This window comes from Ictidomys tridecemlineatus, chromosome 2 (genome assembly GCF_052094955.1).
Source record: "Ictidomys tridecemlineatus isolate mIctTri1 chromosome 2, mIctTri1.hap1, whole genome shotgun sequence".
Lineage (NCBI taxonomy): Eukaryota > Metazoa > Chordata > Mammalia > Rodentia > Sciuridae > Ictidomys > Ictidomys tridecemlineatus.
This window is the reverse complement of record NC_135478.1, coordinates 125,207,882-125,234,818: the sequence shown is the minus strand read 5'-3', so window position 1 is coordinate 125,234,818 and position 26,937 is coordinate 125,207,882. Positions and strand designations below refer to the sequence as shown.

At 34.6% G+C, this 26,937-nt stretch overlaps 1 long non-coding RNA gene across 1 annotated transcript in view; it reads left to right on the top strand.

The window, feature by feature from the left end:
- Positions 1–25,649, top strand: part of LOC144370068 (uncharacterized) — a 72,210-nt gene extending 46,561 nt beyond the window's left edge. The window contains exon 3 of the long non-coding RNA XR_013430002.1: positions 25,473–25,649. This is a non-coding gene — a long non-coding RNA (uncharacterized LOC144370068). The remainder of the gene's footprint in view (positions 1–25,472) is intronic.
- Positions 25,650–26,937: the final 1,288 nt, after the last annotated feature.

Below are 26,937 nucleotides of genomic sequence, written 5' to 3'. Positions count from 1 at the left end.
TAAGTTCTTCTTTGAGTCCCATTGCCACTAGGAAAGATGAGATAAACCAGAAAGTCAATCATTCCAGTCTCACACCACTGCTTTCTCCTCATTAATGATGCTTGTGGATGGCGGCCCACCTCCTATTGGTAAATTAATCACTTCTTAAACTCTTAACTATGAACTGTGCTTTACCTGGGGCTTTAGAGGAAGTCATGCATGTTTGTTTAGCATAACAAGGAAGTGTGTGCTTCCCGAATGCAGCAATTCTGGTTTGAATTTTAAATATTGTGAACTGAAATATGGAAGTGGGAGGCTAAAACTTGTCATTGGCTATTATTCTCAAATGGAGAGTATATGTACGTATATAATCTATTATCATAACAATAAGTATTTATTCAATATTCCATAAGAATGCTATAATCTGGAAATTATAATTTAACTCCAAATTAAATTATCCTATGAAAAAAATAAAAATATTTTTAAAAGTGAATGATTCCCTGCCCCCACAAATATCACCATACAAAGCATTAGTAAAACAGTAAAAAATGACACCACCCCTACACAAGGTTAGCTGGCTTTGTGGCATGGAAAGTCAGTAGGTTATTTATAGGATTTTGGGTACCTGGACTCAAATGATTTAAGGCATGTATTTCATTCTGCAGGATCAATAACTTGGACTGAAAAAAACGTTATGATATAGCAATTTAGGATTGGTGAACAAAGTTAGTTGAGAGATTCTTGATTCAAGTCCTAAGAACTAGACTATTTACTGTCTGATATGTGAGTTTCTTACTTGAAACTTATGGCCTCTAGAACTGTGAAAACATTTCTCTGTTGTTTAAAACACAGGAAGTGATATATTGTTACATCAGTGCAAGCAGATAAATACATAGGTGAAGTCAAGTGTTTAATTATAAACAATGATAATATAAAAGGTTGTTGGGCATTAGAGGAAAATGTTGCATATGAGTCATTTTTATCATTTATGATAGCCAAATCACAAGGAGATTACAACTAAATATTGGATTCATCCCAAGAAATGATTAAGAAAGTGAGAAATAAGACTAGGAATTGAGATCTCCGGTCTTATTTGGTGTTGGCTACTTGTAGAATGACAAACAAGGAATCTTCTTTTAAGCCCATGTTATTCTTTCTTATATGGGATTTTTTTTTTGGATGGTCACCATCTTAGAAAGCAATAAAACATTTAGCAATTATGTTAATTTTTTTCATTTTTTTTTGTGCTGAGTCTTAAAATTCTTGCTTCTACAGCATTTCAAAATTGGATAATGACACCAAAGTTGTCTAATTCTAAAATAACTCTTATCCCTTCCATTGTCAAATGGTAGTCTGTTGTGAGACAGATTCTTCTGTAAGGACAATTTTACTCTGGTTGAGAGGGGGATTTTAGGGGTGAATTAAAATCTGTTAAGGAGTACCTTTCCTGAATAGTTCCCATTTCAATCTTAAAATACGACCGAACCACACACAAGATTAAATCTAGAATTTTTAAGAGATGTCAAATAAATTGTGTTTCAAGGCACAGTAAATTCTCAGAAAAGATGGCCATAGATTTTTTTCCCCTAGAGTAAAAGAAGAGTAGGGTCAGGATCTGAAATTTTGCCACAATTGATAGAAATGTATAGAGAAGAAAGCAATTAGATTTCATAACATCTAAATCTGCATAATAAGAAGTATATAGCACAAGGATCAATCCTGTCAAAGAGTCATCTTAAAATTAAGTAGTACAAGTCTTTCTTTCTTTCTTCTCTCTCTCTCTCTCTCTCTCTCTCTCTCTCTCTCTCTCTCTCTCTCTCTCTCTCTCTTTTGGTACTAGAGACTGAACCCAGGAGTGCTCAATCACTGAGCCAAATCCCCAGTCCTTTTAATTTTTATTTTGAGACAGGGTCTTGCTAACTTGCTTAGGGTCTTACTATATTGCTGAGTCTAGCTTTTAACTTGGGATCCTTCTACCTCAGACTCCGGAGCAGCTGGGTTTATAACCATATGCCATTAAGCCTAGCCAAAATTTCATTTCTTTGGTTACTGATTCTCTAACATTTAGACAAGATGTGAAGATTTTGTTCCTAGATCTAAAGAAAGGATAAAGGAAGAAACTGGTCTATCCAGAATTCCTTGGGGTTGAATTAGAATATCAAGGGTTTATTTAGATCAATGTATACAAATAAGGTGTAAAGATTTGTGATGATTAGGAAGGTCCAGAATGGGGGAGACAATGAATACTTGATTTTAAGTCACAAAATATCACTCATGCTGAAGTTCTGGGAAGAAGCTCAATTATCAAGAATTTGTAATGTCCTTTACCTGTGATACTTCTAGGGGAACTAGGGCCACGCTACCTATAGTAGCCAGCTTTGCCTAGAAAAATCTCCAAAATTGTGTCAAAATAAGCAGTCCTGAAAAGCTTTGAGTGACTTAGAATCTACCAGGATAGAGGTATCCTCTCAATTCTTTGAGATTTCTCATGGCCCATATACTACATGTTACAATTACACAATTATAAATTTTGTTTTGGAATTGTATGTATTCTGGGTTCAAACAGTGTGTGGATAGATGGAATCAATATTAGGAATCACTTTATCTTTGGAACATCACAAAATTTCATCGACACAATACATAAAGGTGCATTTAAGGTTTTTGTACTCCTGATCAATAACCTGTGAAAAAGAGAAGGGTGTTTCAGTAAAGCTTTGAGGCATCACCATAGAGGTAAACAAGAAAAGTCAAATGGGTATTGATTTTCTTGGTCTAACCACCTAAAATAGCAGAACAAATACCTAAAGCAATAAAATATGAAGCTTAGGTAGATTATTATTTTTTCTATAGAACATCTTACACTTCAGAGGGTCTTCAAACTGTGCTTGATTAAAACACAAACATGTATGAGCCTCAATGTCTAAATTAGCTGTAAGCAAATAATAAGTGAGAGTACTCAAGGATCACAAAATGCCTGTGGAAGAGTTTTTATTTTGGAAGTTCCAGCTGAGGAATAAACCATGAAAAATGGAGATAGCAGACTTGGGGATCTCAGGAACAACAAAAAAAAAAATTCAGTGAGAGTTCAATAGTGACAGTCACAAGTCGAAGAAAATTGAGTGTCAGAGTCAGGCAGTGTGGCGAACACTGTAGAACTCTTATTAAATTTGTGAAATATGAATTTCATCTTCCTCTATGTTTCCCGGCATAAAAAATCCTAAAATCCTTTAAATCTTAAAGCGATGTCTTTTTATATGGTCTTTTTATGTGGTAGTGAGCTAACTGACGTTGGTAGCCCTCAGGTACCTTGAGGATAGCAATAGTCACCAAGATGACAATGGCAGGATTTGTGGGTTGAGGGTTGGGACTTTTAGGGGAGAGGGACAAAAAGTTGATCAACAGTGGCCAATTATTTAATCAATAAAGCCTCTCTGCACCCTTTCCCAAGGGACAGGTTTTGGGAACTTTCTGGAAAGTTGAGCAAGTGAAGGCTTCTTAGAGGGCCATATTCCCAGAGAGGGAATGAAAGTGCTATGCCTGTTTCCCCAAACCTCACTCATCTCTTCATATTTGTCCTTTGCAGTATCCTTAAAAATGAGCCAGTAAATGAAAGTAGGTATTTTCTTGAATTCTATGAACCAAGTAAGTTAATTGGGCATTATAACCCCAATTTCCTAATTTAGAGCCTGTCAGAAGTATATGATTCATTATTATTATTATTATTATTATTATTATTATTATTATTATTATTATTATTTTGTATCAGTGTTGGAACACAGGGGCACATGGGCACTTAACCATTGAGCCATATCCCTGGACCTTTTTTATTTTTTATTGGGTCTTGCTAAGTTGCTTGTCTTTGCTAAATGGCTGAGACTGGCCTTGATTACAGGCATGTAATCCTGCAGCACATTTTTTTTTTTTTTTTGACTGGGATTTTAAGGAGGGAATAGTATTGAAAGAACAGTCCTCAACCTTCAGGATCTGATGCTAACTCCAGGTCAGTATCACCATAACTAATTTAATAAGAAGAAATTCAGTTGGCGTACACTGCAGAGTTAAATGCTGGTGAGGAGAAATCCCCACATCTTTTGAGGTCACACAGAAATCTTCTGCATGGATCACAGTGTGGGAGAAATTGATTTTGAGCTTAGATTTTTTTCCCCTTGTATCCTCAGAGCACTCTTACACTAAAATTTTGAAGGCTTTTCTTTAATATTTTAAAGAATTTATCCTTGTGAGTTTAAACCTGAAGCTAAAACTTAGACTTTAATTCTTCCTCAGAGGATGATAGACCTTCATTAATCCCCCATTTCATTTTATTCTTCTTTAATTTTTTAGCTAGTAGGAAGCAGTTATTTTTCTAATGACCTTTTTTAATAATTTTTTAAAATATTTGTTTGTGAGCATTTTCCTCAAGTATTCCCCTTTTTTGATGCTGAATATTTGGGGAGAGAGCATCTAATTATTTTATCTATAAAGCCATCACTATATTAGTTGTGAGATTTTGCTTACTTGAATTTTTTATTTTTTTATTTTTTGTGCTGCCATTCTAAACTTATATTAAAAATCTGTTAAAAGGTTTTTTTAACTTCTCTTTTATAGTCCCGTTTTTTGTTTGTATGTTAATTACTCTGTTTCTAGCTTAATTTATTCACAAAAAGTGAGTAAAGACCTGTGGTCACAATCACTTGAGGATCTACTCTTGAATATTACCAAAGGTTGATAAATACTCCTTCCCCAATATGAACAAAGGATTTGGATTTCTGCTTAAGCTATTTGTATAAAACGACTTCAGAAATATTTTCTAAAGTATGTTGTCCATTGTTTACAACTTTTCTATATCTCTTCAAATCTCTGGATATCTCTAGAATCTCTCTTCTTAGTATCTTTATTCCCAGCATTTCCCATCTCTCTCTCTCTTTTTTAATCTGAGATTCCTGCTAACATCTAAAAAATCATCAATACAGATTTTGTAGCCATGGATAATCTATTTTGGGGTGTATTAAATATAATATTTAAGATATATTTAATATATATATATTAAAAATATATCTAGCTCTTCCCAATAATATTCCCCTACTAACTCACAACCATAAGATGCCTTGGATAGATATGATAGCTTGAGGAAGGATAGGTATCAATCAGGGCTTGCTTGGCATGTCCATAGGACATAATGTGATATGGTTCAGTTTACATGTTTCTATATCAAAGTCACATTCAAACTCCAAAGTCCATGAAAGAGTCTAGTAAGAGACTGACCAGAAGTTGAAATGATTCAAAATGTAACTAATTCCATAAAATACAGTGTTTTGAAATGGAATCAGTGAAATAGAGAAAACAATTTCTGGAAAATAATTTAATGTTTGACAAAATTAAAAGAGAAAATAAGTGGATAAATTAAATAATAGTATACACAATGTCAAATAGACTTCTTTTCTGTCCAATATAGAGAATAAAAGAAATAGACATATGTGAGAAATGTTGAAGAACATGGAGAGTCCAAGAGAGAAACTAATGAGCTTCAGAATTATGAAAAAAATTGTGAGAGCAACAAATTGTTTTGTGACATAAAATAATACAGTTAAAATCACCCAACCCAATAGGATAGAATGGAGATAAAACTCCAGGCTAGACACAGTCCTGTGTGATGGTGAAACAGCAAATGCCATCAGCATCCTAAACATCCCCATAGACACAGAGCTGATTCCATACTTAGTAGTAAAAGAGCAAATCACAAATGATTTTTTTCACCACTGACCTTAAATTTTTAAACAAAAATAATTTTAATATACAAATTAGCAATGAACAGGAGATATAGATTAATTATAATGCACAATCTTGAAATTTTTATCATATATGTGTTTATATATATTTCTATGTCTCTGTGTACTTGGTTTTCCACCAAAATTGTATGAAAATGTAGGGAAACATTATTGTGTTCAATACATGAACAAATCAAAACTCTTTGGATTTTGACCACTGCTGATTTTCTTCTAAGTGGTAGGACTTGAGAGAATAATTCACATTGTTCTCTGTACAATCATATTACTGGTTCTGTAATGATACTATTGACAGAAGAGATATGACATATGCTATTTTAAGTTTAAAAAATCATAATTAACATATAAGAAGACTATGCTACTATTAAGGAAGAATTCATATATCTGGGTAATATCAAAGTAGCAGAGTGACCTATAAATCTTATATTTAGCAAGATAGAAATAAAGTAGAAAGAATTTCAATTTTGTTGCTTTTTTAATTTGTAGAACAAGTGTAAAGGATATTCTGAAAAAGAATGGCTGACATATTTGAAGTTTGATAACGAGAGTATCAGAAGAACTAAAAATGTCAGTAAGAATTGTTTTTTTCAGGAAGAGGAAATAGTGGTTGACTTACAATGTTTCTAAAATGGATGCTTTATTAAGAAGAAAATATTTAAGCCCTAATTAAATTAAAAATAAATTCATACAACAGTGGAATTGTATTAAAACAGTATTATAATCTGTATCTAATTTGGTACTATAATGATTTTTGTCTTACACACACATATGAACATGCTATGGCAAAGAAGTGAATTAGCTCACAGTCCCATGTTTTATGTATCTATTTCTACTGAGCACAAAGATAAATAGGCTCAATTACAAGTATTTGGGTCTGTAGGGAGAAAGTGTTGGTCTGTCTTTGCATATCACGTTTTATTTCTCAGTTGCATAATCCAAATGTTAGCCAAAGTCACCCTGTTCTTTGGAATTCAAATTAAATTAGCTCTATGATGATATTCCTTGGGGGCTAGCAAGATCATGGTCATTTCTGATTCTCCTTGTTCCTCCTGCACCTCACCTCTTAATCTCACTCTTGCTTGATTTCATTGTCCCAGTAAATTCCTTTTATTTTGTTACATACAGAAATTTAGGTCTGCATTTTGTTCTTGTATTGTGTCTGGCTTTGTATATCAAAAGACTCTTTAAAGGTTCTGCTAAGACAAAAGGCTCTGGTGCTCACTTTAGAGCAGCAAAGAAATGGCAGGGACTTTGAAATGTAAAACTTTCATAATCTTTGCTCTCTCAAGTCCCTAAATAGAAATACCCATTGTGTTGAGAGTAAGTTTCAAAATGTATAGAATTATGTCACCCACCAAAACTTCATCACCCACACCTTAGTGAACAAAAAAAGCAACCATTTTTTTTTTCTTTAAAATCAATGGCTTTTGGTCCACTGAACTAAAAACTGATTAAGGCTACTGGTTGGCATTAGATACAAATATAGCAAGATTCTGCCTGAATTAAGAAGTGTTATGCTTGAATTCAGGACCCCCAAAAGACCACCAGGGACCAAGATCAATGTAAGCAGCAAGAGGTGTTTATTGCGAGTTAGCTGGATCCTCCATGTGCACACCACAAGCAACTGGTGACGCTGAGAGGTCCGGAGCCCAGGGTTTACAGCAGTTTTATACACTCTTTGGGGAAGGCTGGGACTTCACATACATCATAGCATCTCTTAGCAAATCATCACACACCGTGGGAAAATCATAAAACAACTCTAAAACCCGATTAGCACATTCACTGGCAGGAACAAGTAGGGTAAGGGTGTTTGGCTAGTACAAGAGGGGGATTCCTTTGAACTGATTGGTTTAAGCCACGAGGGGTATACATAGTGAACTATATGGTTTCTCAACATGTTATCAACCACCATAAACTATTGGAAGGGTCATCTGTCATCCCAGGTATTTTCCCTGTCTCATGCTGATTGGTAGTTGCTAGAGGGTTGCTATGGGTCCTCACCTAGCCTGACTGAGTCAGGTACACCTGGCTCTGAAGATCTCTCCTGTTATTTGTAGATAAACAACTCAGCAGGGTGGGTATGTGCCTAGGAGTGCTCTGTGTGTCTTTCCAAGGACAAGGGTCACACTCCCTTCCTTGGATGGCTTTGCTCTGAGGAAGAGGCTGGTTTTTCAGAAGAGCACGTTCAGGGCTAGGGATGTGGCTCAAGCGGTAGCATGCTTGCCTGGGTTTGATCCTCAGAACCACATACAAATAAAAATATGTTGTGTCCGCTGAAAACTTAAAAAAAATATTAAAATTCTCTCTCTTTTTAAAAAAAGCACATGCAGTTGGGATTATTATATGTTTGGGTACATATGTATAGATAGGCTGTTTTTGAATTCTATTGGAATGACGTTTTGAGGAGTGTATATTTTAAAAGAAGAGAGAATTGGACAGACTAGTTTGATCCAGTATGCACATGCTAGTCTTAGTCAGGAAGAGGCTAATATCATGACTGACACAGCAAATACTTATTGTATGAAGAGATTGCACATTGACATGGACTGATCTCCTGGCTCAACAGTCTCTTCCATTTAATTATGAACTAGTGCATGATGAGATAAGGGGATGGTCAGTGTAGATGTCTGAGATTGGGATTGGAGCTTGCCCACCAGGAACAGCACATGCTTGGCTAATTCTTATCAGCAGAGCAGTTTGTTCTATAACATTAGTGGCAATGGGAAGATCCAAATAAGGACTGTGAAAATAAAAGGTAAGTTATATTCCAAACAGTTGGGAAGCCCTTAAGGATATAGGACTCATGCATGCCTCAAGCTGCTGACCAAGATGTGAACTTTGATAACCTTTCTCTTTGACTTGTTGATATGTGATGCAAGGAGACAACTACCTTATATCTAAAAACTCCAAAGATATGTCAAGAGGCTATTGGACTGTTTTTTATGAACATTTCCTTTGTGTGTGCATTCTTTACTTTGTCATCACATGGCCCATTTCATATATCTACTGTTCTTTCTCAACTTCAGTGAAGGTTTCCCACAAAATGACTTTTATTGCCTTGTAATAAATCTGTAATGCTTGCCTATGTAAGTTCTCATTTTTCTTATCCTCTTTGGAATAGTCATAGAGGGATCCAACTCTGTGTCTTCTAGATTGCAATTCCTAAGCTCCCAAATAAAGTTATCTTATTTTTATGATTTCTGAGTTTGAATTTATTGTCAACTATGGTGTTTCTATAGGAAACGTAGGAATCGTTTTTTCTAACTGATGTAAAAACTGTCGTGAAACTAGAAATCAGGAAGTGTGATGTTTCCAGCTTTGTTCATGGTCTTTTGTGGTTCAATCTGAAGGTTCAAATTAACCCATATCAGATTCATATTGAATCAATAAATTAGAAATATTGCACATGATAAAAACAAAAATAATATTAAAAATGTTAACTAATATTCAGAATAAATTTAGTTTTTCTTAGAGACTTAGAGATCCAGGCACTGATTTTAAGCATTTTTAATGTGTATTAACTCACTGAACCTTTACTATACTTTCATTGGAAAGTGAGGGAACTGAGGGAAAAAGGACAGGCAACTTAGTTCCAGGGCCAGGGCCTGAACTCTTAACCACAGTGCCATTCCACATAGATCTACATTAATGTGTTTACAGTCAGAGCACAAGAGCCCCGTGTACAGAAAAGCAACAGAACTATTATAAGGAGATAAATTAAATTCTATAAATTCCTGTCATCTGATGAAAGACTTTTATTCATTGAGGATAAAATGTAAGAGGTAGCATTAGAGAACCATGACTTGTCAAGGTGATCACCAATAATCCTGATAAAGAGTGATTCCTACACTCTTTAGGGAAGTAAAAAACAAGCAGTCACTGATGAATCAGTTTACTGTTTTGGAATTTCTGGCCAAGACTTGATGGCTATCTTGTGACAGGGACTATTGAACTCAAGTCAATCTGATGTTCTCTGGTTGCACGATAAGTACACACATTTTATTACTAAGGTGGAAACCAGTGATGGTTTCTCCGTCTTGGAAATCTTTTAATGAGTGCATTTTATTTGAAATTTCAAATAAACGAGTCATATTTCTTATTCTGAGCTGGTATTCCCTATCTGTAAAATAAAATAAAAGTTAAAATCTCAATCTCATTAAAACATTGGCATGATTTTGACTTGTAATAATTCTGTTCTTTGTAAGTAAAAAGTATAGCATTGAATGAAAATAATTTCTTACATTTCTTGACATAAATGGTGCTACTTCTTCTGAGATATCCCTAAGAATTTAGAGAAACTACTTTGCTTGGAAAAATCAAACCAATACTTTTTTTCATTCAGTTAAGTAATATAGCCTCACATAGTTTATTAAGAGAAACACATGTGCTTGAATTTGAAATTATAATATAGTGATTTAAAATAATGTTGCTATTAGTATTCAAGGTCAAAAATATTATCAGAACTGGAGAGAAAGAAGATTTAATAAACTTGTCAAAAATACAAACTTTACCATGAAAAGTTACTTATCACTAATTGGTTTGAAATATTGAGACATTAAGCATATGTTTAGTGGTGCTTAATATCAAAAACTTGCATGCAATCTGTTCATATGAATTGTCTATTAAAGACTTTGGGGGTGATTGTGTGTGTTTAATGAGCAGTGAATTTGAGTTTTGCCCAGCATGAAAAGTACACAGGTCAGAAAGTCTCACTGATGAGAAGTAAAAACATTTGGTCAGAAGTTCAATATGAGAGATGGAGTCATTTTCAACTCAGTTTGATCTTTTCAGTCTGGTTCTTCCATCTGTGATGTTCCAGAGAACATGTCAATATATCTCTTTATGACAAAAAGCCAGTTATGGCCACAATGAAATGAAAATTGACTAGAAGAGTCCATTATTATGTATAAAATGACAGGAACAATAAGAAACTGATTACTATAAAATTCTATAAAATTCTCATCTCACTCTCCATGAGTATAGTTTTATTTTAAGTAGATTTTTTGGTATTTCCAACAATGCTTTATTTTTTTTTGGAGCAGTGGTAGGGACTGGGGATTGAACTCAGAGGCACTCAGGCAGTGAGCCACATTCCCAGCCCTATTTTGTATCTTTTTTAGAGACAAAATCTCAGTGAGTTGCTTAGCGCCAAACTAAGTTGCTGTGACTGGCTGTGAACTTGTGATCCTCCTATCTCAGCTTCCCAAGCCACTGGGATTAGAGGTATGCACCAAGGTGCCCAGTTCTATAAATGCTTTCTTAAACACACATAAATAAATTAGAGAAAAAAGAAAACTAAATTTGAATTTTGATTGTAATATTTAGTAACTGAATGATTTGGGGTGAGTTGCTTACACTTTCTAACAATGCAAATTCATCTATTGAAACTATTTAATCTGTGAGTTTCCTTCTAAGTTTAAACTTTTATAATCATGTTCTTTGAGACTAGTGACAGTTTCATTTACATGAGTTTATTTTTTTTCCAGTTTGAAGGCTGTGTGTCTAGATATAGTCAGAATGCAGAAATGACATTAGGCATTTTTAACAAAGGGTGTTTAGTATTGAGCCTAAGGAGGGTACTGCATAATTGTAGCAGATACTTCCCATGAAGTCTTCTTGCTACCAGGAAAGACATGCCTTCTCTCTTCACACCTTCTAAATTACCTCTAGGATTGCCCTTTGGCTGTATAAAGCCTGCAGTCAAGAGGATATGGGAAATGGAGTTTGCAGTGATAAAGCCCAGTCCCAGAGAGTATAGTAGGATATGGTCAATGCTGACAAAACTGGGTAAATTTGCACAGGAAGAGAAGGACATGCCACTTTCTCAATGAGTCTACCTAACAATTAATGTTCTGAACATTGGGCCCTTAATTATTTAATACCCTGTGTGAAAATGATGAACCTAACATGACAAATTAGCTAATGGAAGGAATAAAGAACTCTGCCAAAAACTGGTCCATGGAATTCATAATATATTGCAAAATTTTATGCTAATGTGAACTTTTGTGTCAACATAAGCCTAATAAATCAAATATATAAAAGAATCAAATTATCTTTCACTAAAAATGGAAATAAAATGCTAAAAAAGACTATATAAACTAAAAAAAATGCTTAAAATATCCATATACATATTATCTATATATTATATTAGGGAACATAGTTCTTAGTCTAATAATTTTTTGATTGAAATTAAATTATTAATACTAGACTGTTATTATCTCATGACATGAATATGGTGACCCCATAGATTAATTTGAACAAAAAAGTTTTATTTTTTTTGGATCTGATAAACACCTATCTGAGTCTACACAGGAATTACATTGTCTCATACTACCGAACCTTTCATAGCAGAGCACTAATTCTGCTGCTGATTTATTGGTCTTTTATTTTATAACAAAGTTCTTTAACTCTTTTTTGTGAAACAATGCCAAATAGCTGATATCTCAGCTTTTGTACTCTTTGTATACTTGGATACAAACATTTATGCTATTTTTGTCATATTTGAAGAACAATTGTTTAGTATGAAATAAAACTGTATGTACAAATAAAATATATATATTTTTTTAAAGTGCAACTTGAAGTGTAGGTGAAAGCATCATGCTGTTTGTGCTCCACCTCTCATTTTCCCAAAGCAGCTCTAGACCTCTCTCCACTGCCTCAGGTTATGAGTCTGCCCTACACAGCACTCTCGTATGTTATGAATTATAGTTTATTGGGACAATTGTTGAAGATGCAATAGCAACTAAAGGATTTTTAAACTGTGATTCTTCAGTGAGACTAATTTAGAGGTTATTAATTCTGCTCTTATTATTTCTGGAGTTATTATTAACTTGAATTCTGGTGACCAGTGATTCTATGTTCAGCAATGCTCCAGTCAGTAAAGTAAGATAGCTGTCCTATTAGACACATTCAAGATGATGAACAGTTCAATTATACACATTCTCATGATGATTTAGTTATAACTGCCATGCTATCTACTATTTTCTCTTGATTTTAACTTATAAATTTTTTCTTTTCTACTTAAGATTAAATAAATATTTTAATTTTTTTTTTTTGCAGTTGAGGTCAATTCTGCTTGCTGTGTCAGGAGAAATATGTAAAGAGGTATTTTTCTTGGGTACTTCATCATATTAGCAAATGTAAATGACCCCCTTTGCTCCTCTAAAACTAAAATTTTGTGGTATTTATTCTCTCAACTAAGAATGAGAATTTTCCCATTATGAATTTAAACAGTGATTATTTGAAGATGAATAATGTCTGTGCACTTCTGGAAGATATTCAGGCTCACCAATTCTGTCTACACGCATAAAAGTCTCTTTTTAAAGTACTCCTCTTGATAAGAGTAAAGGTTAGGCAGTGCATTTGACCTATAAAGTCAAAAGGAAAGGCCACTCTGGGGTCAGCATTGTCTTACTTAGATGGACATTCATCTCAGACCCTTGTATACCTGGGTCTGAGGAATATAAGCTCTGAAAGAAATTTCAGGTAACATTTCACAAAAATCTTTGTGACATTCTATTATACAAGGAGGCATGCTATGGAGTCCAGAGGAACAGAGCTGACATTAAGGGAAAGAATAGAATTTCCTCAGCAAATGCACAGTAGTTTTGCTGCCTTGATATCTTGAGGACAAGGATTGTGACAAATACCAGGAAGTTGCATAGGTAAATAACATATGTTCTCTTCAAGAGCTTACAATATAATAAGTGCAAAATTTATAACACTAGAGGTTCAAATGATTGATGTACCTATATTACTTATTAATTTTCTTAGTGCAGATTTGTGTCTCAGTTAGCCCTTGGGAAGGAGGCTAATAGTTCAATTTCAACTTGCACAATTTGTAGTATTCTGAGAGAGATGGAGAAGACAGAGAACATAGCATAAGCAAGGGCATGGAGATTAGAAACTGCAGTGAAATTTAGGAAGGAAAAGGCATATAACATAATGGTAGAAGCAGTGCATGAAGTTTCTGGGATTCCAGTAGTAAAAATAGACTTCCACCTACTGATAGAAACATTGCAAAAGAATTTTGAAGAGAAGGATGACAGGGCAGAGAGACGAGTTGTTATATAGATAAATTCTCATCTGCCGGTTCTCATCAACTATTCATCTATCTGCTGCAGAGAATTGAGAGCTTTTTTGAGCTCTTCAGAGAGAGTACAGATACAGAAATCATGCGATAGGATAATTCAGTGCTACTGAGAGCTGCTTTGCATTTCCCAATAATTCTGTAGCACTCAAAATGGAAGAGACAGCAGTGCTTATTTTCCTGGCTCGTAGAGTCTCTCCACATGTTCATAGTGAATGTCAGCTGCTAGAAAGAAAAGCAGAGTAATAAGTAACTTATAGAGAGGGAAAGATACTAGCGGTCTTGATGCAGGAGGCTTGAGGTTGAAAAGGCTGCAGAGCATCCAGGCACCAAAATGGAACAAGGCAGGTGCTGTTTTTGGCTTAAGCCCTCTACTTTACCCTGAGTTGTTCACATTCCTCAAGCTTGCTTGATAAACCTTGTCTAAACTGCTTTTATCCTATTCAGGTGATTTATTTGGTGTCTCAACTCCTGGCTCTATTCCAAATTCCAGCTCTCCTCCCCTTAATCAATGACTACCTTTCATAAGTCTCAATCACTTCTCTACCTTGGGAAATAGTAATGAAACAGCTAATAAGCTCTCTTAGTGTCAATTAATAGGAGTTGCCAGGAATGTATTGAAGCAAAGGATGATGAATATAAATAAATATTGGTGAGGAAAGTATATTAACATAGGAGGGACTTTTGTTTTTAAGATATTGTTATAATAGAATAATTAGTATGACATATTTTAATATTTAATGTTCTCCTGCTTATTCATTTTGATGCATTCCAATTATTCCTCCTGAAAAAATATTAAGATAAAATGAACCAACAAAGAAGGTGAGTTCAAACTGATTTAGTTCAAGAATTGTATCTTTGACTTCTAGCAAAATATCAAGAATTTATTACTCATAGTCTTGTGTAGTCCTCACAGTAATTGCTGTATAATTTTCCCAACATCATGCTGTAAGTTTCCAGATTGTTTTTTCCACTTCCAGCCACGTTTTCCCCACGATACAATAATTACACAAATAACAATAAAATATCTCACAGGGGAAAGACCAAAAACAAGGAAGAAAGGGAGGGAGGGAAGAAGGAAAGATTGGAAGGGGAAGAAAGGAAAGAGGAAAATAATATAGGAAAAGAACAGAAAAATGAAGAGAATAAAGGATCTAGTGGCCCTGCTCCTGTAGAAAAACTATCTTAGCTGTGGAACAACTGAAGACCAGTATCAAGAATTTAATTCACACACCCTTTGTGAGTGATCTGACATATACCTGACATACAGTCCACAATATTCTGGGATGCTGATGAACTGTCTTTCAAGAAAATTTAAAGTGTCTGTGAACAGAAAAACTAGGACAGAATATTGAATGGAAATTCACTTATTAAAGAGAAATCAGACCTGGTACAAGAATAAAACAATGGAGTGAATCATCATGGCATTTTAAAATAACAAATCACATATATTAATTAACCATTTGATGTGTATTTCACATAGACTTAATTTTTCCTGCCTTTAAATGTGAGAACTGCTGTCTTTACTGAGCATCTGTGTCTCAGAAAGATAAGGTGGTTTGGGTGTTACTATGGCACAGCTCTTACCTAATGTTCCTGTTTTGTTTCTATTGACGATCTTTCATTATACTCATCTTACAAATGACAAAACTCAGATCACACAGATCTTGCTTATAGGATTCTTCAGTAAACTTCAGAAGTCATGATCTGTATGCACTGAACTAATTTCGATGCCACCTCCCATGTAGGATCCCCTGCTGCCTCTTCCAGGCTAAGATTAAGTAGCTGTAGCTCTATGCATGGGGGTCAGGTCAGAGTTCAAGAGAGCCAACAGGATGAATTATTCTTATTTAAGTCTCAGCTAATCTCACCATCAGAAGTTTCACCAGGGCTAACCTGTTAAATACTAAGAAAGACTGCAATGCCAAAAGCAATGATTTCTGCTGTGTGACCTGTTTCACCTCCCTGTGTCTATTTCTTAACAACAGTTCCTCCAAAAGAAGCAAACAGTAAGCAATTTTGAATGACTTCCCCAAGGTTTAATTTTGGGATGGTCAAAGCTTAACTCTTGTTTTCTATTTTACTTTGATGGGCCCTACCGGGGGATCTTAGATCATGTATCTATTGACCTTACAATGATCAACAGAAATAATGTTTACAGCATTTTCAAAACTTTTTATGTGAAATAGTTTTATATTTATAGAATAGTTGCAAAGATAATACAGAGAAGTCTTATTATGCTTCTGTTTCTCCTAATGTTAATCATTTGAAACCATGCTAAATTTATCAAAATTAAGAAATTAGCATTAAGGAAAACACTATTAACAAAACTACAGGATATATACCAATTTCATAAGTTTTTCCATTAATATACATTTTCTGTTCTAGGATTTAACTGAGGACATTGATTTGCGTTCAATCACCATATCTCCATGGTCTCTTCCAATATGTGACAGTTTCTTAGTCCTCCTGTGGTGATTGTGATCTTGACACATCTGTAGACTATGAGTCAAATATTTTGTAGCATGTCATGCAATTTGGTTTTGTCTGATATTTGTTCATGATTAGACTGAGGTTTTATATTTTTGAGAAAAGTAGGGCAAATACATTTTGCCCTTCTCATGTAATCCCAAGGTTGAATACATTATATCAACAGGAATTACTTTTGCTGAGGCTAATTTTGTTCATTTGGTGGTATTGACCAGGTTTCTCCACTATAAAACTCCTACTAATTTCTGTCCTTACATTCAGAAGTAATTCAGAATAGCCAGCCTGCACTCAAAGGAGAAAGAATTGAGCTCCACACCTTGGGGGGAGAATTATCAAAGAAATCAGGGTCATGTCTTAAAACCACTATAATGACTAAAAAATATTCTGGGGAAAATAATCTGATGTTATGTTATTTCCCTGTTTCCTTTTGGAGCTTTACCTATTCATTTTAGTTATCACCTATGGGTTGATGGCAACTGTAACTGTGGTATTCTGATATCGATCTTCTATTTTCCTTCTTCATTGAATAGTGAAAGTTTTAGGAGAAAAATCTGGCTCTTCTCCCCTATTCATTCATTTATTTATTTATCTAATAATAGCCATATCCTTATTTGTATGTTGATATAATCCATATAAATAATCTTATCGTATTCTTTGTGTTATAATTCAATACTATATCTTAAAATGTACCTTATTTATTATTTTGACTGCTCTGTAACTTTAAAGGTGAGTATACATAGACCAATATCTTGCTACTAAATTCTATGAATTGATCATAGTGGCAGCAGCTCAGAAGGGAAATTTCAGGAGAGAAGAAAGGATGGGTTCAGGAAACCATGAGAAAGCCTGGAAGTCCATGTGTAGTTTGGAGTTCTTGCCGTAGACTCAGTTTGTCACAAACTGCTTGATAATTTCTAGTGGACAGCTCCTTACATGCAGCGATTTTGAAGCAAATTCATCACCCTCTCCACCTCACAGATACCTGCATTCAATACCAGAAAGCCGATGGGACTTCTTTTCTCTCTCACCATCTGTACTTTTCAACTTCCCACCATTTCCCTTCATGATGTGTTTATTGGGATTATTGACATGTTAAGTTCCCAGTTACAGGATATTGAAATAGCATCTTATTAATGCTATGTAAAATCATATTAATCAAAGCAATGTAAAATGCCTCTAAAAGAAAGATGAGTTACAAACAAAAACTCAGAGTATTCATTGACAAATCATCTAATTGAGTATGATATAGGAAAACACTGCAAAGCACAGCCTTTCTCTCCAACAGTCCAGTGCAAACTTTGAAGACAGATGCTTACTAAATTTCAATATTACCTGTCTTTGTACATCAAGCAACAATCTAAGGGCCTGATGGAAAAGATTTCATTAATGCTTGCTGGTGAATTGGAAATATGAATAAACAATTTAAACTAAGTTCTCAAAGTCATGAGAGAACAGAGACAAATTCTCCACAACTGGTGTGGCAGGACCTGTTCAAATCTCTGCCCTTTTCAATCCCCTCCCAACAAAGTTTGTGTGACTCAAGTTACAGGAGCTGGTAGCACATTGGCAGCTCAGTCTCAGAACCTCTTTGAGAAAATTCTCTGAAAGTCTAGGGAGCCTGTTCTGGAAGTTTTCAGTGCTCCAGAACTGTCTCCAGCTCCTACCAAATGTGGATGAATTCATTTAAGTTTTAAGGCAATCTGATTGCTTGATTAAATTATTCGTAGGAAGGTGCTAATTTAAAAAGATGAGGTTGTCAAAAGAGGTGACTTAATTGGAAGGATATATTTGGATATATTTTGAACTGTATGGTTATTTATATAAACTCAGTTTATAAAGCCTCATCCTGTTTCTTTCAGATTCCTCCCACCCAGCAGTACTGTGGCAAGGGTAGTAGCAAGTAGGTCCTAAAATTTTTATAGAATATTGTTGTTTTATTACAGTTACTAATGGCAATCATTAAAAATATCTTATCTCCTGGTGGTTATTCCTTGAGAAAGGTTGGATTCAAAATGATAGATATAGTGTGTTTTAAGTGAAATTAGGCACAGAAAGGCAAATACTGCAAATACTAATAAGTAGAAGCTAACATGGTGATCTCATAGAAATAAAGAGAAATGTGATTACCAGAATGTCAGAAGGGTATGGGGTACAGAGAGATGGGGAATGGTTACTAGGGACAGGGTGCAGTGTATAAGAGGAACAACTTCTAATGACCTACAGCATTATAGATAACTGTGACTGGCCACATTTATTTTCTGTTTCAAAATAGCTAGTAGATAGGATTATAAATATTCCCAACACAATGAAATGATAATTGTTTGAGGTGATGGATATTCCAATTACTTGATATGATCACTACACATTGTATACATGCATTGAAGTATAACCCTGTACTTCATAAATATATACAACTATGATGTGTCAATTAAAAATAAGCAATGAATAAAAATTGATAGACACACCATGAAGATGTTCTAAGTGAATAATAATTATGATTTGTGGAAGGGCAAGTTTTATGAAAAGGGCTAAGAGGACAGTAGAAGTTACTTAACTAAAGGAAAGAACTTGGCTGATCATACGGCCTAGGTGCAATTGAGAGTATAGGATTCAGGAAGGATGGTGGCTGAGTTGGCTCCTCTAATCCAGAGGTCAATCTCAGGAATGCCAAAACAGATATATTCAAATAAAATATTATTTGTTTTTTTTTTTGCACAAATACACATGCATTTGTGCACCTCAATAGAAACCCACAAACACAAATCACACCTGTGTGAACACACAAATGTATATCGCTCTCAACTTGACAGATTAGAAAACACCCCATTCACACATGTAAAAATTAAACACAACAATTATTATTCTACTTGCTTTTCAAAGTAATTTTATTCTGTTTTAGCATACTTATACCCATACTCTCTGTAAAGTGTCAACATGGAATTTGGCTGTAACTAAACAGGGGAGCTATATTCACTATGGTAGAAATCCTTACAAATATACAGGAAAAAAAATGTACCTGAAAAATTATGGTCAGAGCCCAGAATTTTTCTTTCAGATTTTAGAAACTTAAAAGGAAAAATTATTTTCTATGAGAAAGTAAAAAATATATATTATTCTTCCAAGTTTCCTTGGGAAACTACCAGATCCTTTAAGATCCTGAGAAATCAACAATTGGGGAAATCATTTAAAATTCCAACACACAGAAGTAGCAGAGAGAGTAATAAGTTTATTTTTTCTACATGACCAGTATTAAATATTGACATATCATTGAAAATTTAGATATTCTGAAATCCACTCCTGGCTTAAAGGATGAAAACATGCATGGATGCCAAAATGAATGCAGACAATAAACATTCTGGAGAGACAGGTGACCTTGAGAGTTATGGTATTTAAAGTCATATACTTATGGTTTTGTTGCAAAAATTGATTGGGAAGTAGGAGCAGATTTAAGGAGAGTCCTGTGAGGGAACAAAAAGAACCAGGTATAGTGATCAGGAGGGAATTATTACTGAAATTATCATATATAGAGAGCCTGATATTGTGGAAGTCAACATTATAATTTGAATGTGTTAATAGTGACAGATTATAGTGTTACAGTCAGTGAAATTAAGTGTTACAACAAATCAGATAGAACAATTCCATCTGTGATTGGGAATGTAACAATTTAGACCTTTTCTTGTTTAGATCAGGGGATGAATCCAGGGTGCTTAGCGACTGAGCCACATCTCCAAACCTTTTTTATATTTTTATTTAGAGACAGAGTCTCACTGAGTTGCTTAGGGCCTCATTACATTGCTGAGGCTGGCTTTGATATTGTGATTCTCTTGCCTCGGCCCCCTGAGCCTCTGGGATTACTGGCATGTACCACCTTGCCCAACTGGACCCATATCTTTTTTTTTTTTTTTAAGAACACATGGATTACTTTCATTAGTTGACCTCATTTGTAAGGGTCAAATAATAAGGTTAATATCTTACAAAATTAAAATACATGAAAATTCTGCTTCAAAAGTGAATGTAGCATAATACTAAAACCCTAAACATGTTGAGGCAGTAATGGAGTATATCTATTTCATATTTGGATGGAAAACATATTGAGGTAAAAATATTGTATATATGCACACACACACACACATATACACACACATATACACATACATTAGTATGTGTGTATTGGATGCAGCTTATAGTGATGTAGTTTTGTTATTTATTGAGTTATTAAGACCTTTCATTAATGTGTACATTTATAAAAATTCAGGTCTCAGAATATAAGTGATTTGCTAATTTAAAATTCAAAACTAGGCATGCTCTAATCCAAGTTAAAATGAAAACTCCATCAGTGGTTGAAGAAAGAGAACAATCAGGGCTGGTTAAAATAAAATAAAAAAATAATGGAAAGTGGAAGGAAAAAGACTGTTTCCAGGTGACCCTATTCACAGGAGGTCTGCAGGAGCTATTAAAGTATCATTCAATGCCAAAATGTCTTTGCTGTTCTGACCCACAGGTCACTTTATTATCTGATTCCAAGAGTTGTAACCATCCGCGTGCTGTTTGCTGGAAGGCACAAGAGGGCAAATTGCATTGCAGACAATGAAGAGTCAAGATCTGACACTGGAATAAATAGTGCATTTGTTAAAAAATCCTCTAAGGTCAAATAATAAGTTTAATGTTACTGCCATAAAATGTTAAGTTTGGCCAGCCACAGATCCTAAACAAGGAGTAAATATTGGGTAAGATATAGTACAAGTCTTATGTAATTGCCAGTATGATAAATTAATTCTTGAGTCACTTACCATTTTCAGGTTGGTTTGCCCTTGGCTCACATAGCCCACACATACATTGCCTGAGTAAATAGAGGTGTTGTGGTTGCTTACTTTCTCATAAGTAAAATTTTTGGAGGGTATAGGGGAAGAGACTTATTTAAAGGTGGGTGGTAACTTAGCACTAGAATATCAAGAATTTGGAATGAGAGTGCTAAAGTCCACAAATTTGTCTGAACATAGCATAAACACATGGACAAAAACTAAATAGACAATATATTGGATGCATGAAGAATTATATTCTTTCTGCCCTATAACCAAGAAAATAAACTTTCAGTATCAGAAAAAGAGAAACTGGTCCTAATGGAGATTTGCCTCCAAGACAGAGAATAATAGCATTGTATCTTCTTTAGACACTCTCTACTGAGTTATCTGGAGAGTAGGAGACCAATTCACATTGCCTCAGCTGTGGCCAGTTCTATGTGCTTCCTTCTGCTTGCAGCCCAGAAATCCACTGAACTGATGCAGCTGTTTTTCTTGTAATCCAACAGAACAACAAAAGACTGTAGCTGAGCTGATACAAAAACCATTATAGAGAAATCATTCTCAGTGGTTGTCATCCACAAATGCACTCATATAACCAAACTAAAAATAAAAGAAATAATTTTATTTGGAAAACATATTTGTTTTCCAAAGCCAGAAACAGGAAATATAACTCTGTGACATATTTCACAAAGAGCTTTTGCCTTATTGCCATTCCTAGGGTGAACCCAAGTCATCAGATGGTGAATGACAATACTGATCAATTATGTCATTTACTGATTAAGATGATCTTCAAACATCTTGGACAAAGGATACATCAAATTTCTTTTACCTCCAACATACAAATTCCTTAGAGATTGTGTAAATATCTGTTCTTGCAAATTGATAGTGACAGGGATTGAATTATATGAGATCAGAGTAAATGTGGGTAAATGTTTCTACAACAAGCAGAGAAGGATTAAAAGCCAGTTTTCTGGTTTATGTCAGCTAATTCTGTGTCTTTCAGGAAAATACAAGTTTTGACTATTGGTGAGACTCAGTACAGTTCCAAGATTGGAGAGCCAGGGTCAAAATCTGAGAATAGAAACTGTAGGTCTTAAACAATGGCCAAGAGCACTGATGGCTCATTTTAGTTCCCCACCATGAAAATCAGTTTAACTGTTAACCTTGACTTCATATTGGAGTTGCAGGGAGGCTTTTTTAAAATGGGGTATGTACAATTAGACTTTAAGGATAGGGCATTGATATTTAAAATCAAAATATTTTTAAAAACTCCATCAATCCCAAGATAGACTTACTCCATAGATAGTATTGAAAGCCAGTAATTTAACATGACAAGTGTTTGGGAAGATTCCTTTTTAAGAAGAGAATATCAATTCCATGGTCATGTTTATGCTTATCACATAGTTTTATTTGAATGGCACATTTCTTTTCTGTGGTAATGTTCATCCCATGCCGCAGTCTTTCTGGGCGCAAAATAACTGCCACCACGAAGCCTTGTAGATTCAAACAGCAACTCTTTATTCCTCGAACTCTCACCGACACTCTACCCACACTACTTGGGAAATACACTCCCTCCTCCCAGCTATGCTTACCAATTCTCTGAGAACCCAGGGAGAACTCAATGGCAACTCCAAAGAGCGGGCGCCTGAGGCAGCAGGATATGCCCTAATCTTGGCGCCGCCCTATTCCCAGCAGGATCCACCCTAAATCCTAAACTCGGAGCCACCCTAATCCCTGAGCAGGGTCACCTTTCAACCCCAAAATGCCATGCATCATTCCTACTTGGTTATGGCTCTCAGCAATCCCATTTCTAAATCTTGGTTTGTTATTCTAGCATCTTTTCTACCCATAAAAGATTTTAATTATTCTATCCAATTGCTTAATGTTTAAGTTTTTAAAATTTGGACTCAATTAAATATAAAAAAATTTGTACAGTCATCCCTCAGTATCTGTGGGGTTTTAGACATTCTGTAGATACCGAAATTCCCAAATGCCCAATCCTTTATATAAAATGTCATAGTATTTGTACATAAACTATGCACATCTTCCAGTATAATTTAAATCATATTTAGATTTCTTATACAAGGTAAATATTATGCAAGTATATGTTATCCTGTATTGTTTAGGTAATAATGACAAGAAAAATATCTGTATACGTTCAGTGTTTACTTTTTTTAAAATTGTTTTTATCCTTAGTTAGTTGAATGTATGAATAAACATATATAGAGGACCAATTGCATTCTATTTTAAGATATTTCTTTTTAAAAAACATACGTTTTCACTTATGGTGCTTGCATAATTGAACTTCAAAACACACCAGATAAGCTTCAATGAGAGATTTCATAGAAATAATAATAGTGTCTCATTAGGTAAAAAAGGCATAATGTAGAAACATTTGCAATACAGATGCCAGCATTCCACATATTACATTATTCTCACCAATTACTCATTATAGATTGAGAGAAAATATATACGCTTATTGATAAATAAATGTTTATCAAGAAAAAATCAAGACTAAGTTTATCTAAAATGACAGATGTTTAAACTACTGACCCTAGATGCAATATTGATGTCCTGAGAATATTTGAGAAATGTTTGGGATTCCTCAGGGGTGAACTAAAAGAAGGATAAAATTATTGTTGTAGAAGCAAAATATTTGTATCTACTTCAGCACCATGGAGAGCTCCATTCTCAGGCCCAATGTCCCTGCCAAATCACTCACACTTTTCCATGCCAATTGGGTTCCGCTGCATTTGTGTCTGTCATATTATAGCAGAAAGTAATCTCTAGTTGCCAATAGGCAAACCTAAAGCATTTGGTTTTTCTTTGCTTTTGTGAGTTAGCTTCTCTAACCTCTACATGCTACAGACATCATTCTAAATGCCTAGTGGAACATATTTTGTGCCTTCAAAAATCCTGATTGTCCCCTAAATATTGCATAGCTCATCCTTCCCACAATTTTATGTTGATGCTACCCTTTTTCTTTATTTACACTCTACTTTTAATGTGGTTATATATCTTAAGATTGAATACAACATGGTGTCAAATACATAAACTATGCACATCTTCCGGTGTAATGTGAATTGGACCAGCAAATAATTTTTTTTTCTACTAAGAAGCTACTATTAACAATAAGAAAGAGTAAATAATGTTTTCCAGTTATCCATCTCTAACTTCCAGCCTTTAGTTCAGCATAAGTATTTTTTCCCTAGAATATTGTTATGACTACCACCAAAGATAATCCCTTTCCATAAAAAAAAAATTCTTCTAAAGATTTTCATGGTACTCCTGTGAATCCTGTGATGAGTGAAGTTTCCACTCAATGTGTAACAAATATGTGCCAGTGTGTTCTGGCTTTTTTTTTTCTTTGTAAGGAATAATTTGCCTGTTTCTTTTTAGATTTCTTGTTGGTCATTATAGAGAATGTAGACAATTTTATCTGACTTATCTTAATGAGACTCACTCAATTCCTTCATGAATTACTAAAATTACCAATGGAAGGTTGACTTAGACATTATTTTATTAATGATGTTAATAATTCCTGACTTAAATATTCAATTAATATTGTTCAGTTAAATATTAATAGAGGTAGTCTATACTATAATTAAAACAGGGTTAATATCTTAAATACTGTGAACACTGTTTCAACCTTTCCTAAAGGTTTGGCAATCACATAATTAAGAAAAGATAAGGTTTATAACAGAAAATGTATAAGTAAGGAATGAGTGTTCACTTCTGCTGGTTAAGGAAAAGTGGTCTCCATGAGAAGTGTCATTTAAGTGTCATTGCTAAGAAGCAAATGGGCCAGCTATGAAAATAAATGGAGCAGCAGTCATTTCCAGCCAGAGGGGCTGAAAGTTGAATAGCACTGAACCAGGAATGAACTTAGGAATTGCATCAGCAGAAAGTTCAGTGAATGAGGGAAAGTGTGAAAAGAGCCAAAACCTATGAATTACGCATGCACCAATTTATATATAGCCAAATATTCCATTGTAAATAGATTATATTTTGTATCACATACAATGGGAATGATTCCAAGATCTGCTTTCTATTTTAAGTTCATGCTGGCTGCTGAGTAAATTGATGGCAGGATGCAAACCTAGCAGTAGGAATATGAGTGAGGACACTGTGCAGTAGCATAAGTGAGAAGTAATATAATTAGAACAAAATGTGGAGATAGAAGAGAAGTGGAGAGAACAGATCTGCACACAGGTAAGAAGGAATTTTGTGACATATCTGATATGGAGATGGGTATAAGAACTAAATACAACACTTGTATTTGCCATGAGTATTTGGAGTATTAAATGACTTGTGGTATCATTTGTCTAGTGTTGTTCAGACAAGACTGGAAGAGGAACAAGATGGAGGAGGAGTGGTGAAAACCAGAATTCCACATCACAACTGAAGTAGCACTAAGACATCCATATGAAGAAATTCCAGAGACATTTTGGGTGGAGGCTACAATTAACTAAACCTACATATTACTAATAAAAGTGTTACAACAAATGCAACTAGTGAAAAATTGAACATATACTCCTGAAAATTTTCTTGGATCAAAGCAATTCAAACCCAAATACTAAGCTTTTGGAAAATAATAGAGACATCATATGTGTAGAAACATTGTATCTGAAATCTTTGCAAAAATGCGTTAGAGTTTTGCTGAGTAGGAAATTCTTACAATTAACTATTTCCAGAATTTCAAAGACAAAACTAAAACTTATAAACTGATTAGCCTTAGAAGAAAGTGCATAAAACAAATTACAAGAAAAAAAGAAAGCAGAAAAATCTCTCCCTCCTCTTCTGCCATTGTAGGTCTCTAGAGCTCTACTGGCAAAGAATGTTTCATGAATGTAATTCATTCACATCAGAAAAAAGACCTTTAGAAAGGCCAGCACTCTCAACTGATGCTGATCCATGGAATGAATACTAGGACAAAATGGCAATTGGCTGGCAGCCTTTCAGGAAAACTCTTCCAAATTCCAAATAAAACAGTCCAATCAAGAGAAAATTTGGAAAAAGAAACACTAAAATATAAACACGCCAGTCATCTTTATGGCAGAATATAGGATCCATCCTAATTCTTACACAGATGGAGTAGAATGAGAAAAAGGTTGGGGTCCGGGTGGGCTACCTTCATCTGAACATCCATAAACCTGAGGCCAATCCACAAAAAAAATGTTCTATCTCCCAAACACTGATAAAAGAGCTGTTCTTTCCCACCACCTCCTCCAGGTTCCTCTTTCCTACATTCTCTTTCCAGTGTGTCGTCATATTCCTTGATTTTCAGCCGATCCCATCACAAAATCCAGTGTTAGTTTTCATTTTTCCTTAGATCATGTTACCCTTTCTACCACTTGCACCTACCAATCACCACACCCCTATTGCAATAATACTCACACTATTAAGTGTAATTATATTTAAGAATAATTCTGAGTATAAATGGCCAGAGAATAATTACCACTATTTCAGATGGTTTATTGCAAAACTTTCCTTTCTCTAGGCCCAGTTTTGATCCCTGTGACATTTAGACAAGCTATTCTTGAATCAAATTTGAGCTGCTTCCTGTATTGCACTCTTCTGTTTTGGTATAATCTCTGGATTTATTAAAGTTGAAATAGTTGGAACACTTTGTTTTCATGATATCCAAGGGTCATTTGGGATCATAGAGGTGCTTACATGTGCTATACTCGAAATTGATGTGTAAATTGAAGATTTATTCATACTGCCTTAACATTTATTTTCTATTCTGAGAAACGACTGGTCTTTTAATTTTGAATTTTTCTTCAGTATTTAA